The 14,880-nt window shown below is 36.2% G+C and overlaps 1 pseudogene; it reads right to left on the minus strand.

Annotated features, from left to right (window-relative positions):
* Positions 1-4,634: 4,634 nt before the first annotated feature.
* Positions 4,635-8,326, minus strand: LOC146882365 (uncharacterized; annotated as a pseudogene).
* Between the last annotated feature and the right edge of the window lie 6,554 nt (positions 8,327-14,880).

Genomic DNA, 14,880 nt, shown 5'->3' on the forward strand with positions numbered 1-14,880 from the left:
CAAATAAATTTTCCATCATCTTTCTCTCTACTTCCTTTTATTTTTCTTCATTTTCCCTTCCTTCTGAAGTTTCTATTTTTTCTTTTTCTATTTTCTTCTTCAGCCTATGTTGATCCCTACTGACTAGTCTTGGTGTCTTAAATTTCATATTCATTTTATGTCCCTCATGCCTCAAATAAAGGGAACGTTCATCAAGATTGAGTGCTTTAAAATGAAGCCATGCCCATCCCAAAAGAAGATGAGAAGAGTCCATGGGAGCATCTTTCACACATTGTCCTATACTGAATTTGATCCATGCTTGATTCGGATGAAAGCTTGTTGTTAACTTGAGTTTCTCCACCAATCTTTGGCTTACAACACTGTTGTCGCTTTCGTAATCGAATAGAACTAAACATAGGTGGCCTTCGATTAAACACCTTGTATAATAAACTTCCATTGCTATTCCAAGTCTAGTGAGCCAGACTCTGAATACCAAATGATGTGAATCCAGAGGGGTGGATTCGTTTCATGGTTCGATCTAGGTTGGAATATAAGCAAGAAATTTGAGAAATTGTTTAAAACAAGAAAACATAAATACATAAGAAGATGGAGTGGAAATTGATAGAAGTCACACTTCCAAGGATGGAAGATAAGCCAATGAGTTTAAACACACAAAGGGAGCAAGGACCTTTGATAAAACTCAAGGGTTCTTGAATCACTCAAGAACATAGGAGAATCACTCTCACTAAGATAGAAGAGATAAAACTCTTATATTTTCTGAATAAAACTCAACTTGATTTCATTGATAACAATGGTTTAGCTTATATAAGAGCTTTAACCATAAGAATTACAAAAGACATATAATTTTCAGTTACAACCCCCTTAAAGCTATTAATGAACAACTCAAGTTAATAATGATGTACTATTGAATTGCTGATTGTAACTGAATTCAAGGCAACCAAAAGTCATCCACAAGCATTCAACAAAAGTCCTCCAAAGGTTGGTTCTTAAGTTGGAAAATGGGCCCTTATTTAACTTAAAAATAAAGAAAAACTAAAGCCCTTTAATTGGTTAACCCAAAACACGATTTGGTCAGCCAATTATACAAAGCATTGGGGCCTTATTTAAATTAAAGAAACCGCATAAACGTCGCGCGTTAGTTATCCTCCATTTGGGCCATATGCACTTCACATCATACCCTCATTCTTTGAGAAGATTCGCCCCGAATCTAAAGCCTTTATTTTTCTACTAGTTTTAATAAAAGTTTAGTATGTCCTTGTAAAGAACTTTATTTGTGCACAACTTGAAACTATTTCTCGTCCTCCAGGATGAAATGCAACGTGAATAGATTTAGTTTTGTTCCTTTCCAACGGTTGCAATCCGTGGAGCACCTCTCTTGCCAACACTACCCACAACTTGATTTGTAACAATAAATAACTGCATACGTTGTGTTTGACGAATTTGCTTCTCATCAGCGAACAAAATGCATAATAAAGCACTACGAACAAGCTTCCATTTCAAACATAGAAGTTTGTGTGTTTCATTCACATGCTTATCGTTTTGCTCCTTTAAAAATGACATCACAAACTCTTGAAGAAAAAACATTGACAAATAAATTTTCCATCATCTTTCTCTCTACTTCCTTTTATTTTTCTTCATTTTCCCTTCCTTCTGAAGTTTCTATTTTTTCTTTTTCTATTTTCTTCTTCAGCCTATGTTGATCCCTACTGACTAGTCTTGGTGTCTTAAATTTCATATTCATTTTATGTCCCTCATGCCTCAAATAAAGGGAACGTTCATCAAGATTGAGTGCTTTAAAATGAAGCCATGCCCATCCCAAAAGAAGATGAGAAGAGTCCATGGGAGCATCTTTCACACATTGTCCTATACTGAATTTGATCCATGCTTGATTCGGATGAAAGCTTGTTGTTAACTTGAGTTTCTCCACCAATCTTTGGCTTACAACACTGTTGTCGCTTTCGTAATCGAATAGAACTAAACATAGGTGGCCTTCGATTAAACACCTTGTATAATAAACTTCCATTGCTATTCCAAATCCAGTGAGTCAGGATCTGAATACCAAATGATGTGAATCTAGAGGGGTAGATTCGTTTCATGGTTTGATCTAGGTTGGAATGCTAATAAGCAAGAAATTTGAGAAATTGTTTAAAATAAGAAAACATAAATAGATAAGAAGATGAAGTGGAAATTGATAGAAGTCACACTTCCAAGGATGGAAGCTAAGCCTATGAGTTTAAACACACAAAGGGATATAAAATTTGGTCTGTGTTGGTTTGTTTTTTAGACATTCCACAATACCTGCATATAAAAATTCCAATACAGACAAATCTAGCAGTCCAGCATTCCACTACGTCCAATATTGTATCATTATCAAACTTCATGACAATATATATCAAATGACACACTAAATTGTTCATAAAACAGAGAAAATAGTATGTATCACAGGAAAGTTTGTCAAATATTACATAAGCACGACCAGTACCAAGAAGGACTAATAGTACATAAGTTTATTAAGTAAATTTTGAACAAAGTTTTTCTTAAGAACATGAAAAGCTAATAATCTTCATAATCAGGAGAAGACTCTTCATTTAGGTTATCGTCCTCTTCATTATTTTGTTGCTGAGAATTGGGTGGAGGGATTTCAGAGTTTGGTTGAGTAGGGTTTGGCTGTGGCTGTGGCTGTGGCTGTGGCTGCTGAAGACGAGCCTGAGCATCATGAGGGAGATATTGCAGGACTAGTGACTGAAAGGATCGAAACTCAGACCTCAATTGCTCATTTTCCTCTAGGCTGCGTGAAAGTTGCTGCCTAATATTAGTGAGGTCCTTAGTATTAGAAGACGAAGAAGCTGGTACTTGGTTCAAGCTTTCATTTGGACCTGTATATTTTGAAACAAGTTGACCAGCCCCATAAAGTCTTCCTTTCTTTTTCCCTCCTACTGTCTCAATCCAACACCTAGTTCTGATATTCTCGTCCTGTGTAGGATCAACAGAGGACTGCTCTTGTGTTCCATCAGGACATGAGGAAACCTCAGATCTAACTTGAGAAAGCCTAGTCTGAAATTCTTCCTGTAAGTAAACAATGAACAATTATTATTCTGTGGTGGGATACATTTAAGAGTAAATAATATTGAACAGTAAAAGAGACTTACATTTATCTTCCTAGACCTCTCATCCACATACTCGCCAGTGCCCTTCCGGATATGTGTCTGCTGAAAGACTTCATCAAGAAACACATGGCGTCCCAACTCACGTGCCTACAACAAAATGTTATATAGTTAGATTTGATTTGATTTCAAACTTTAAAAATGTAGTTCAAATATGAAAAATACAAACAGTTAATGTGTTTACCATACGAAGGGCATGCTCGTAAGTGGTAATGGATCCACCTGTGTGTAGGGTCCCACCTGTTTCAGAAGCCCTATTCTTTTTTGCTACAATACACTTGCTCCGGTAACTTGGAGAATTCTAATGTTCTAGTAGCCTTGTCCACACATCATTAGGAATCCATTCTGGCCTTTCTTTAGCCGTTCTAGCATCTCTAAACAGCTCAGATAGACGTTGGGAAGCTCTGTTGTTGAAATTTCTCTTAATGGCAATTTCATGCTCTGGAGCCCACTGAACTCTCCTCTATAACACAATTTAAACATATAAAACATTATAAGTATATTAAACATGGAATAGTAGTTAACAACTTAATTTACCTATATAATAAGTTAGAAGATGTTACCTTGAAATGTTGCTAGAAAATTTCCTTGTCTTTTTCAGGTATTGATCCCCATGATGGCCAAGGATTAAGAAATTGTTGCTTGATTGTCTTTGTGATAGCCTGTGAAGCAACTCTAGATGGAACAAACCTACAATTCATGGAAAATTGTCAGAAAATGAAAGAATTACATAATATAAACAATGAGAATAATTGTATTTAAATATTACCCTCGACCGACAGGTTCAATCAACATCAACCATAGGGTGTGGGGCAACTATATCACCTGCAACTGGGGATGGTGCAAACTGCTGACCAACGGCAGAAGATGAGCCACCAATGGAGGCTGTGGATGATATAGTATAAGGTGATGGGGATGCTCCAATGTCTGTAGAAGGGGTATGTAACCCAGTTTGTGCAGCTGATGAAGATGAGGATGGTATATGGGAGGGTGGTACAGAAGGGGGCCTGGGAGCAACAACAGGGGTATGCAACCCTGTGGGTGGAGGTTGAGAAGAGGAGAACGACATATGAATCGCCGGGATAGATGTTGGGTTATGTAACCCTGTGGGTGGAGGTGGGGAAGATAAAGATGGCATATGTAAGCCCGGGGTAGGGGTGATGGGTCTGACTGGAATCCGAAGCACATAATTATTACGTCTCTTTCTTGTTTTTGCAATACCTTGCCCCTTATCAACTGGGGGTGGTCGAGGTGGATCTCCCGATGACATGGTGTATGGCGTATAGGATCTAAGTGTCAAACAAATTAAGATGGTGTATAATAACAAACAAATAATAACAAACAAATATACCAACTTAATAACTATTCATTAGAGATATTACACAACTTGAAATACAACAACCAAAAGTTCAAATGAAATGAAAAAAAACAAACATTAAAAAGTTAAGTACTAAAACAAAAAAGACAAAGTTAGTCAATATCATCACTTTCACCCTCATCGTCGTCCTTCTCTTCCTCCACTTCTTCTTCTTCAGTTTCATCTTCTTCTTCATCTAGATCTTCCTCTTCTTCTTCTTCTTCTTCTTCTTCTTCTTCCTCCTCCTCCTCATGTTCCAACTCTTCATCATGACCTTCTATATGATGAAATCCCGATACACGTTCTACTTCAATTACTTCGTTCACATGGGACATTTCATCAACTTGGTAAGGGACATCGTCTTCCACCTCATTTGATTCAATGCGACCTCTCGGCTTTGTTTTAATTGCAACACACCAACCACGGTTGTCTTTTCGAGATGGTGGATAGCGTACATAATATACTTGTCTAACATTGTATGCTAAAATAAATGGATCAAATGGTTGGTACCTTGAAGTCATGTGAATGTCCACAATGTTATATTTAGGATCCACTCTTGTACCTTTTCTTGAGGGATCAAACCATTCACAAAAAAAAAGTACAACTTTCTTCGGTTTATTAGAAGTATTGTACTCTAGTTCATATATTCTATGAATGATCCCATAAAAATCATCTTCACCTCCTTCGGTAAGGCCCTTCACATGAACACCACTATTTATAGTCTTTTTCCCTTTGCTCCATGCGTTAGTATGGAACTTGTACCCATTCACGAAGTACGTGTGCCATTCTTTGACACATTTCATTGGCCAATTTGACAAATCCCTTAGGTCTTGGTTTCTAACACTTAATGGCTCGTTATAAACCTACAGGTATAGAAAGATAGAAATAAAATTATGATACATTAAAATCCATTTGTTACATAATTAATGGTACAATACATACTTGATATTGGAACCATTCAGGAAACTCTAAATGAATACGAGCAGAAGCACTGCTCTCAGGTATTTGCAAGCCCATAAGGAATGAGCTGGTGAAAATAGATTGCAATGGTAAATTAATTGTAGGCTTACATATAATTGACCACAAATTTGTTAACAAAGGAGGATATAACTTACTCAAGATATGGTTTGACTTTAGTGCAATTGATTAACACATGAACATGAGCAGATTTGAACTCGGCATCAGTTAGCCAATGAATCGATTCTCTCCCTACATGTCAACCTTGTTGCTGAAAAACAGACAACATTGACACATCTCTTTGACATTCAACTTCATTCCTCCAATTGCGTTGTGACAACATGAAGTTGTTGAAGTAATGAGAACAAAAGTATGTTGTCTCACGGTGTAAATAAGATGCACAAATAGAACCTTCAACTCTTGCTTTATTTTTTATTGATCGTTTTGAATCACCCATGAATCTATACGAATAAAAAAAATACATCATGATGAAAAAATTAGTGACAAAATTAATTATAAACATGAATTGGACGGTCCTTTAATACCTTTCAAATGGATACATCCATCTGTATTGCACTGGTCCACCCATCAATGCTTCATGGGGGAGATGAATAGGGAGATGTTCCATGGAATCAAATAATCCAGGAGGGAATATTCTCTCTAATTTGCAGAGAATAATTGGAATATTTTCCTCCATTCTTCTTATGGATTCCTCTTTTAATGTTGCAGAGCACAAATCTTTGAAAAAGTGGCTAATTTCAGTAAGAGGATTTAAAACATGAATGGGCAAAGCACTAAATGCAATAGGAAGTAATGACTCCATGAATACATGGCAATCATGACTTTTCATTCCATGGATTCTTCCCTTTTCAACATCAGCACATCTAGCCAAGTTGGAACTATAACCATTTGGCATTTTAAGTTCCTTTATCCACCGACAAACTGATTTAGCTTCATCTGGAGTTAAAGTGTAATTCGCTTCAGGCTTTAATATTTTGTCATTATCTTGAACCTTCAACTCCAAGTCTTTTCGCTTGCAATACAATCCTAAATCCCTTCTTGCTTTCTCATTGTCTTTTGTCTTTCCCGTCACATTCATAACAGTATTGAATATGTTCTCAAAGAAATTTTTTTCTATGTGCATTACATCAAGATTATGTCTTAACAAATTATCTTTCCAATATGGAAGATCCCAAAAAATGCTTCTTTTTGTCCAATTATGCCACTCTCCATATCCATCTATCCGTGTTACACCGTTTTCAGTGACTTTTGGAAAATGTTTCACTCTTCTCCAAACTTGTAATGGTGTCAACCTAGGAGGTGGCCCATCTGTTTCAACTTGCCCTTTCCGAAAGGCTTTAATATTTCTCCTAAAGGGATGGTCATTAGGTAAGAACCTACGATGTGAGTCAAACCAACAACTTTTGCGACCATAATTTAACGTGAATGACTTATTGTACTCCATGCAATGCGGACAAGCCAATCTACCATGTGTGCCCCAACCAGATAACATCCCATAAGCAGGGAAGTCATTAATAGTCCACATCAAACATGCCCTCATCATAAAAGTTTGTTTCCTTGAAACATCATAGGTCAAGATACCAACCCACGACTTCTTCAAATCATCAATTAAATGCTCCAAGTAAACATCAATAGAGGCCTTTGGATTGGATGGCCCTGGTATAAGACAACTCAAAAACATATAAGGCTTTGACATGCACATTTCAGGAGGAAGATTTCATGGAGTAACAATCACGGGCCAACAAGAATATCGTGAAGATGAAGCCTGAATGTAAGGGTTAAATCCATCTGAACATAGACCTAGTCGCACATTGCGTGCATCAGACGCAAAGGTAGGATGTTTACGATCCAAATGCTTCCGGGCTTCACCATTAGATGGGTGACGTACCATTCCTTGACTTTGGTTATCATGATGCCAAGTCATATGTGGCGCGGTTTGCATAGAAGCAAACATTCTTTGTAATCTTGCGATTATAGGCAAATAGAACATTGACTTAACTGCAATTGGTTTTTTACGCCTTGATCCTTGGTGAAGTGGGTGATATCTTGGTTTAGGACAAAATTTACATTCAAGTAATGCTGCATCTTTTTTTCCACTATCATTGTCATAAAAGAGCATACAACCACTCACAGAACAATCAATCTTCTTAGCCTCCAATCCCAACTTTGATACTAACCTCTTAGCGTCACAATAACTCTTCGGCAAGCTCATATTTGGTGGTGTGAGATCTAACAAAAGTTTGGTGAAAGCCTCTAAGCATTGGTTGGGAATATTCCAATTAGACTTATAAGATAGAAGTCTAACACATACTGACAATTTTGAGTCTCTAGCCCCTTCAAATAAAGGTTGATTTGCCTCCGCCAACAAATTATAAAACCTTTGTGTGGATTCATTAGGACACTCTTCTAAGTTAGTGTCGTTGGGTTGTTGGGTTGATTGAAATTGACACAAAGCGTTATTAACCATCTCTTCCATGTCACACAATTGCTCCATTTCTACAGTACGTACACCATCTCTAAGTACATAATTATCACCTTCATGTAAATCAATAGTTGGCATATCTTCACCGTGTAATCTCCAAATCCAATAATTTGGTATGAACCCTTTTTTATAAAGGTGAACTTTGACAACCTCATCTGTCAAAATCCTTGTACAGTCACACTTAATGCAAGGGCATCTAATTCCACCTTCAAGTTAAAAATATCTAGATTGTCTTGCAACTCGGACAAACTCTTCAACGCCTAAGACAAAAGACTCCTTCAACCCCCTTCTACCACTATAACAACGAGCATACATCCAAGTACGATTGAAAGGAGGTTCGCCCATGTTCTATAAAACAATAAAGGCCTTAAATTAGAATGTTAAAGGGAGAATTTGAATTAATTTGCTACAATGTGGGGATATATCCCATTTATTATGTAAGATATCCAAATAGAAACCAAACATCACTATTCTAATTGGAATGCAAGTCCCATGACTATGCAGACCAAAAATAGTAATTCGAATTACCTAGTCATAGGAATCCCAATAGTAATTACCTAATGATAGAAAAATGGATCCTAGATGGATCCAATATCAGATTCAAAGCATAAACATAGGGAACTAAAACACTAACTTGTATTGTGTGACTTTTGTGCACCTTAGTAACCCAAATTCAACAAATTAAAAGTGATTAGAGGTTACTGAACTTAAAAATTCAACATGGGTTCAGATTTCCACCTCTACAAGTCACTTTTCATGGAGAGTTGACCCAAAGGTTGACTTTTCAAATCAAAGTTCTAACTCAAGGTTTAAGCATCCTAGCATCTTGCTTTAGTGACTTGTAACATGTTTGAGCCATCAATTATCTCATTCTAAGCAATTTACAAGTTTTAAGTGTGATATGCTCATTTTAGGTTTTCTAGACTACCTAGAATTGGGATTTTTATTCTCCACTACCTCTTTAGGAAAATTCACTATTTTAGTAACTCATTAGCATCATATTAACCATGTCTAGATGCTAGAATTATGCATTTCCACACTACTACACGTTTTGACCCTTGATCACACAAGCATGTGCATGATTGGCTTACTTTTCTTACTTGAAAGTGGGGTTTGGATAGTGATTTCGTGAACCTATCATTGTTGGAGGGTCCTAACTATTTATTCTACACATTTCAACATATTGAAACAAGTTCAAGGTATTTACAGCACTTGAAACTCATTTTTTGGGTTCATATGCATTTTAGGCACTCTTTGTTAGCCATTTTACACTTGAACTAGTGATTTTGTAATTCTCTTTATATTTTGTTCATTTGTTTGTTTCTAAAGTTCACTTGCATCATATTATGCATGGCCAAAGGATAAAAAAACCATTTTCATACCCAATTTCAAACCCCACACACTCAATTTGAAGAAAAATCCTCATTTTAAGCCTTTAAAAGTTGAGATGAGAGTGTGATATGTGTTTGCTGTTTTGTAATGTTTCATTACTGTTATTGACTCATTTTAGATTACATTTTACTTTCCATTCACTAAAAACTAACCCTTAATATGATCTTTATTAGTTTGGGACTAACTAGTTAGCCTAGTTTAGCCTATTTTTCTTGTACATAGGGAACTAACACATTAACTTGTATTGTGTGACTTTGGTGCACCTTAGCAACCCAAATTCAACAAATTAAAAGCGATTAGAGGTTACTGAACTTAAAAATTCAGCATGGGTTCAGATTTCCACCTCTACAAGTCACTTTTCATGGAGAGTTGACCCAAAGGTTGACTTTTCAAATCAAAGTTCTAACTTAAGGTTTAAGCATCCTAGCATCTTGCTTTAGTGACTTGTAACATGTTTGAACCATCAATTATCTCATTCTAAGCCTTTTACAAGTTTTGAGTGTGATATGCTCATTTTAGGTTTTCTAGACTACCTAGAATTGGGATTTTTATTCTCCACTAGCTCTTTAGGAAAATTCACTATTTTAGTAACTCATTAGCATCATATTAACCATGTCTAGATGCCAGAATTATGCATTTGCACACTACTACACGTTTTGACCCTTCATCACACAAGCATGTGCATGATTGGCTTACTTTTCTTACTTGAAAGTGGGGTTTGGATGGTGATTCGTGAACCTATCATTGTTGGAGGGTCCTCACTATTTATTCTACACATTTCAACATATTGAAACGGGTTCAAGGTATTTACAACACTTGAAACTCATTTTTTGTGTTCATATGCATTTTAGCCCTCTTTGTTAGCCATTTTAAACTTGAACTAGTGATTTTGTAATTCTCTTTATATTTTGTTCATTTGTTTGTTTCTAAAGTTCACTTGCGTCATATTATGCATGGCCAAAGGATAAAAAAACCATTTTCATACCCAATTTCAAACCGCACACACTCAATTTGAAGAAAAATCTTCATTTTAAGCCTTTAAAAGTTGAGATGAGAGTGTGATATGTGTTTGCTGTTTTGTAATGTTTCATTACTGTTATTGACTCATTTTAGATTACATTTTACTTTCCATTCACTAAAAACTACCCCTTAATATGATCTTTATTAGTTTGGGACTGACTAGTTAGCCTAGTTTAGCCTATTTTTCTTGTACATAGGGAACTAACACACTAACTTGTATTGTGTGACTTTGGTGCACCTTAGTAATCCAAATTCAACAAATTAAAAGTGATTAGAGGTTACTGAACTTAAAAATTCAGCATGGGTTCAGATTTCCACCTCTACAAGTCACTTTTATGGAAAGTTGACCCAAAGGTTGACTTTTAAAATCAAAGTTCTAACTCAAGGTTTAAGCATCCTAGCATCTTGGTTTAGTTATGTGTAACATGTTTGAGCCATCAATTATGTCATTCTAAGCATTTTACAAGTTTTGAGTGTGATATGATCATTTTAGGTTTTCTAGACTACCTAGAATTGGGATTTTTAATCTCCAATAGTTCTTTAGGAAAATTTACTATTTTAGTAACTCATTAGCATCATATTAACCATGTCTAGATGCCAGAATTATGCATTTGCACACTACTACACGTTTTGACCCTTCATCACACAAGCATGTGCATGATTGGCTTACTTTTCTTACTTGAAAGTGGGGTTTGGATAGTGATTTCGTGAACCTATCATTGTTGGAGGGTCCTCACTATTTATTCTACACATTTCAACATATTGAAACGAGTTCAAGGTATTTACAGCACTTGGAACTCATTTTTTGTCTTCGTATGCATTTTAGGCACTCTTTGTTAGCCATTTTAGGCTACCAAGTGTGTTGTTATATTGTATATTTGAGTGTGAGCTACCATTCAGGACTTTGTCATTTGCATTAATCCTATATGGCAGCTATTAAGACTGATTGGTGTGAAGAGATGAAAATCATTGATCAAGATTCATGTTTTTGAGTTTGCCTCCAAACCCATTTCACAACCCATTTGTACTTTTTAAGTTTTAATTTCGTTTTCAGTCATAACTTCTTGTTTTTACCCATTTTCAATCATCTTTAACATGTTCCAATTCATAGTTTTAGAATTAGAAGCTTAAATCATCACAACCCCAAAAAGTATTTAATTTAGTTTAAGTTCCCATAACTTGTTCATTCTTTGAGTTTCAATATGAATGTTTTCTATTTTTCTTTATTCATGCAGTATTTTGATCATTCAAATATGTTTGTTTAGTGTTTAGCTTCATGTTGGTTTCAAGTTTTAACAGTTTGAAGTCATGGGTACCAAATTTGACCCAAAAAGGTGTGGTTGTGTTGTCACATTAATAGTGAACATATATGTTGTCAAGTGTGGTTTAATTAGTATGTCTTTGCTGTCTTGGCTATCTCCATATTGGTGGCAGGAACGTCCCAAATGGGCAAGTTCAATTGATTCAAAAGAAAAAAAAATCCTAAAAGTGAGTGTCCCTCATGTCACCACTATCTAATTTACTACATTGATACATTTACTATCAAGTGAATCCATGCACAAAACAGATTCAACGCATAAATAGAGATAAAAATCCAAAATTAGATAGCTAAACAAGACACTCACCTTTACTGCAAACCACAACTGAATGGGATAGCAAATCTGATAGCAAAATACCTGCATTGGCACAAATCATAACCAATCAACAATCTTATGTGAAATATAGCCTAGTGGGTTGCATAGTAAAGTTTGTTTATGTTGATTATTTAACATGACTAACCTTAACTTAAGTTATATGATTCTAATGCAGCCAAAACATGTAAATTTAGCACTGAAATACTGATTGGAAGAAACCAATGCATGCAAATAAGCCAAAGACTCATCAAATTATGCAGACTTGACTTTTCAATCAGAGTTGACTTTTTCAATCAGAGTTGACCAGAGAGTTAACAAAGATTGACTTTTTGCAATTGAGCTCCAAATGTTATGGCAGTTGTGGGAGAACCTAGGGGACATCTACCTACATTCTTGCTGAACTTAAAACAGGTGACAAATAATAAGGGTTGCATCCAAAATCTAGTTCTAATTTGCAATTACCTAATTGACTAGTCTAGTTGTACTTTAAGTCTTAGATTTATAATTTTAATTTGGTTGCAGCACTGAATGGGAAAATAAAGGAATCTAAAGACTTGATTGGCAAGATAGAAACAACATCCATGGCTAAGGTGGAAGCAATCAACATAAGAAAGAATGAAGTGAACAAAAAGTGGAGACAAGGTGGAGATTTTTGTTGCTTTTGGTCACAGATTGGTGGTGAAGAACACAATACTTTATTTTAAATGTCATGAATCAGATTAATTGACAAAAGAGCTAGATTCAAAGATGAATCACAATGCTTGTATGAGACATGAACACATTCACAAAATGCATCAATCAACTTAATAACTTAATGGAACCCAAAACAAAACAAAGCAATCAATTTAGGCTCCAACCTAGCAATCAATTCAGAAATGCAAATGGTTGTATGAGACATGAACTCAAAATCAATCACCTTAACAACTTAATGGAATCCAAAACAAAATGAAGCAATCAATTTGGGCTCAAACCTAGCAATCAATTCAGAAATAAATTGGTTTTAAGAGTACCTCTTGTTGATGAGTCTCTATCAACTCCGATTGCCGCTCCAAATTGGATTGTGTCTCGACTACCTTCGCCACTTCAATCTAAATTATAACATTATAAATAAGCGAGAATGGTAATTGTCAAAATTTAACCTGTTTGAAGGTAAAAAATACTGACCTATCAATGAGCGTGGTATTTGGAAAACGCCCCACACCAAAACAGCCACAACACAAAAATCCAACCACTGCCCCTACCAATCACACAATCATAATGGGAAAGTTAGTGGAGGGACAAACAATAACAGAACCAAAATGATCATTGTCGGTAAGACTTACCACAACCACTGTGAGATGGTCGGAGAACGCACCGGGAAAACCTACACAGAGCACTGTGTTCCCTCAACCCACGAAAACAATGACGATGGAGGGCACAGTCGATGGTAGCGGCAATGACAATGCACCGGCAACGTCAAACTGCGACAGTGTGGACGACGATGTTGGATCGATGTACGGTGACTGGTTTGCGCTCGCATTCGCGTTTTAGGGGTAAAATAAAATTGGGGGAGGAAGAAAGCGAAAGTGGCTTCTGTTATTAGTTAATTACTTACCGAAGGATTCCAACCGTTAGAAATAGCAGCCCATCCGTCGGTAAATAGCAGACCAGTTTACAATGCACATTAACGACGGATTATTCCGTCGGTCCATTCCTCTCAATTCTTTCCTTGCCATTACCGACGGATATATCCGTCGGTAATGTCATCAATTCATCGTCCGTCAGTAAATCCGTCGGTATTCATAATTTACCGACGGATCAGTATCCGTCGGAACATATCCGTCGATAATCCCAATATTTAAAGCTCTTAATGAACCACTCAAGTTAATAATGATCCACTATTGAATTGCTGATTGTAACTGAATTCAAGCCAACCAAAAGTCATCCACAAGCATTCAACAAAGGTCCTCCAAAGGTTGGTTCTTAAGTTGGAAAATGGGCCCTTATTTAACTTGAAAATAAAGATAAAAAACTAAAGCCCTATAATTGGTTAACCCAAAAAGCAATTTGGTCCACGAATTATACAAAGCATTGGGGCCATATTTCAGTTAAAGAAACTGCAGCAACGTCGCGCGTTAGTTATCCTCCATTTGGGCCATATGCAATTCACATCATGCCCTCCTTCTTTGAGAAGATTCGCCCCGAATCTAAAGCCTTTATTTTTCTACTAGTTTTAATAAAATTTTAGTATGTCCTTGTAAAGAACTTTATTTGTGCACAACTTGAAACTATTTCTCATCCTCCAGGATCAAATGCAACTTGAATAGATTTAGTTTTGTTCCTTTGCAACGGTTGCAATCCGTGGAGCAGCTCTCTTGCCAACACTACCCCTACCTTGATACGTAACAATAAATAACTCCATGCGTTGTGTTTGACGAATTTGCTTCTCATATGCGAACCAAATGCATAATAAAGCACTATGAACAAGCTTCCTTTTTAAACATGGAAGTTGGAGTGTTTCATTCACATGCTTATCATTTTGCTCCTTTAAAATGACATGACAAACTGTGGAAGAAAAAACATTGACAAATAAATTTTCCATCATCTTTCTCTCTACTTTTCGTTTTCTTCATTTTCCCTTCCTTCTGATGTTTCTATTTCTTCTTTTTCTATTCTCTCGTTCAGCCTATGTTGAACCTTACTGACTTGTCTTGGTTTCATAAACTTCAACTTCATTTTATGTCCCTCATGCCTCAAATAAATGGAGCGTTCATCAAGATTGAGTGCTTTAAAACTAACCTATGCCCATCCCAAAAGATGATGACAAGAGTACATGGGAGCATCTTTCACACATTGTCCTGTACTGAATTTGAT

Source organism: Vigna unguiculata, chromosome 10 (genome assembly GCF_037176805.1).
Source record: "Vigna unguiculata cultivar grain cowpea cultivar isolate G323 ecotype 2 chromosome 10, ASM3717680v1, whole genome shotgun sequence".
In the NCBI taxonomy this organism is placed as follows: domain Eukaryota; kingdom Viridiplantae; phylum Streptophyta; class Magnoliopsida; order Fabales; family Fabaceae; genus Vigna; species Vigna unguiculata.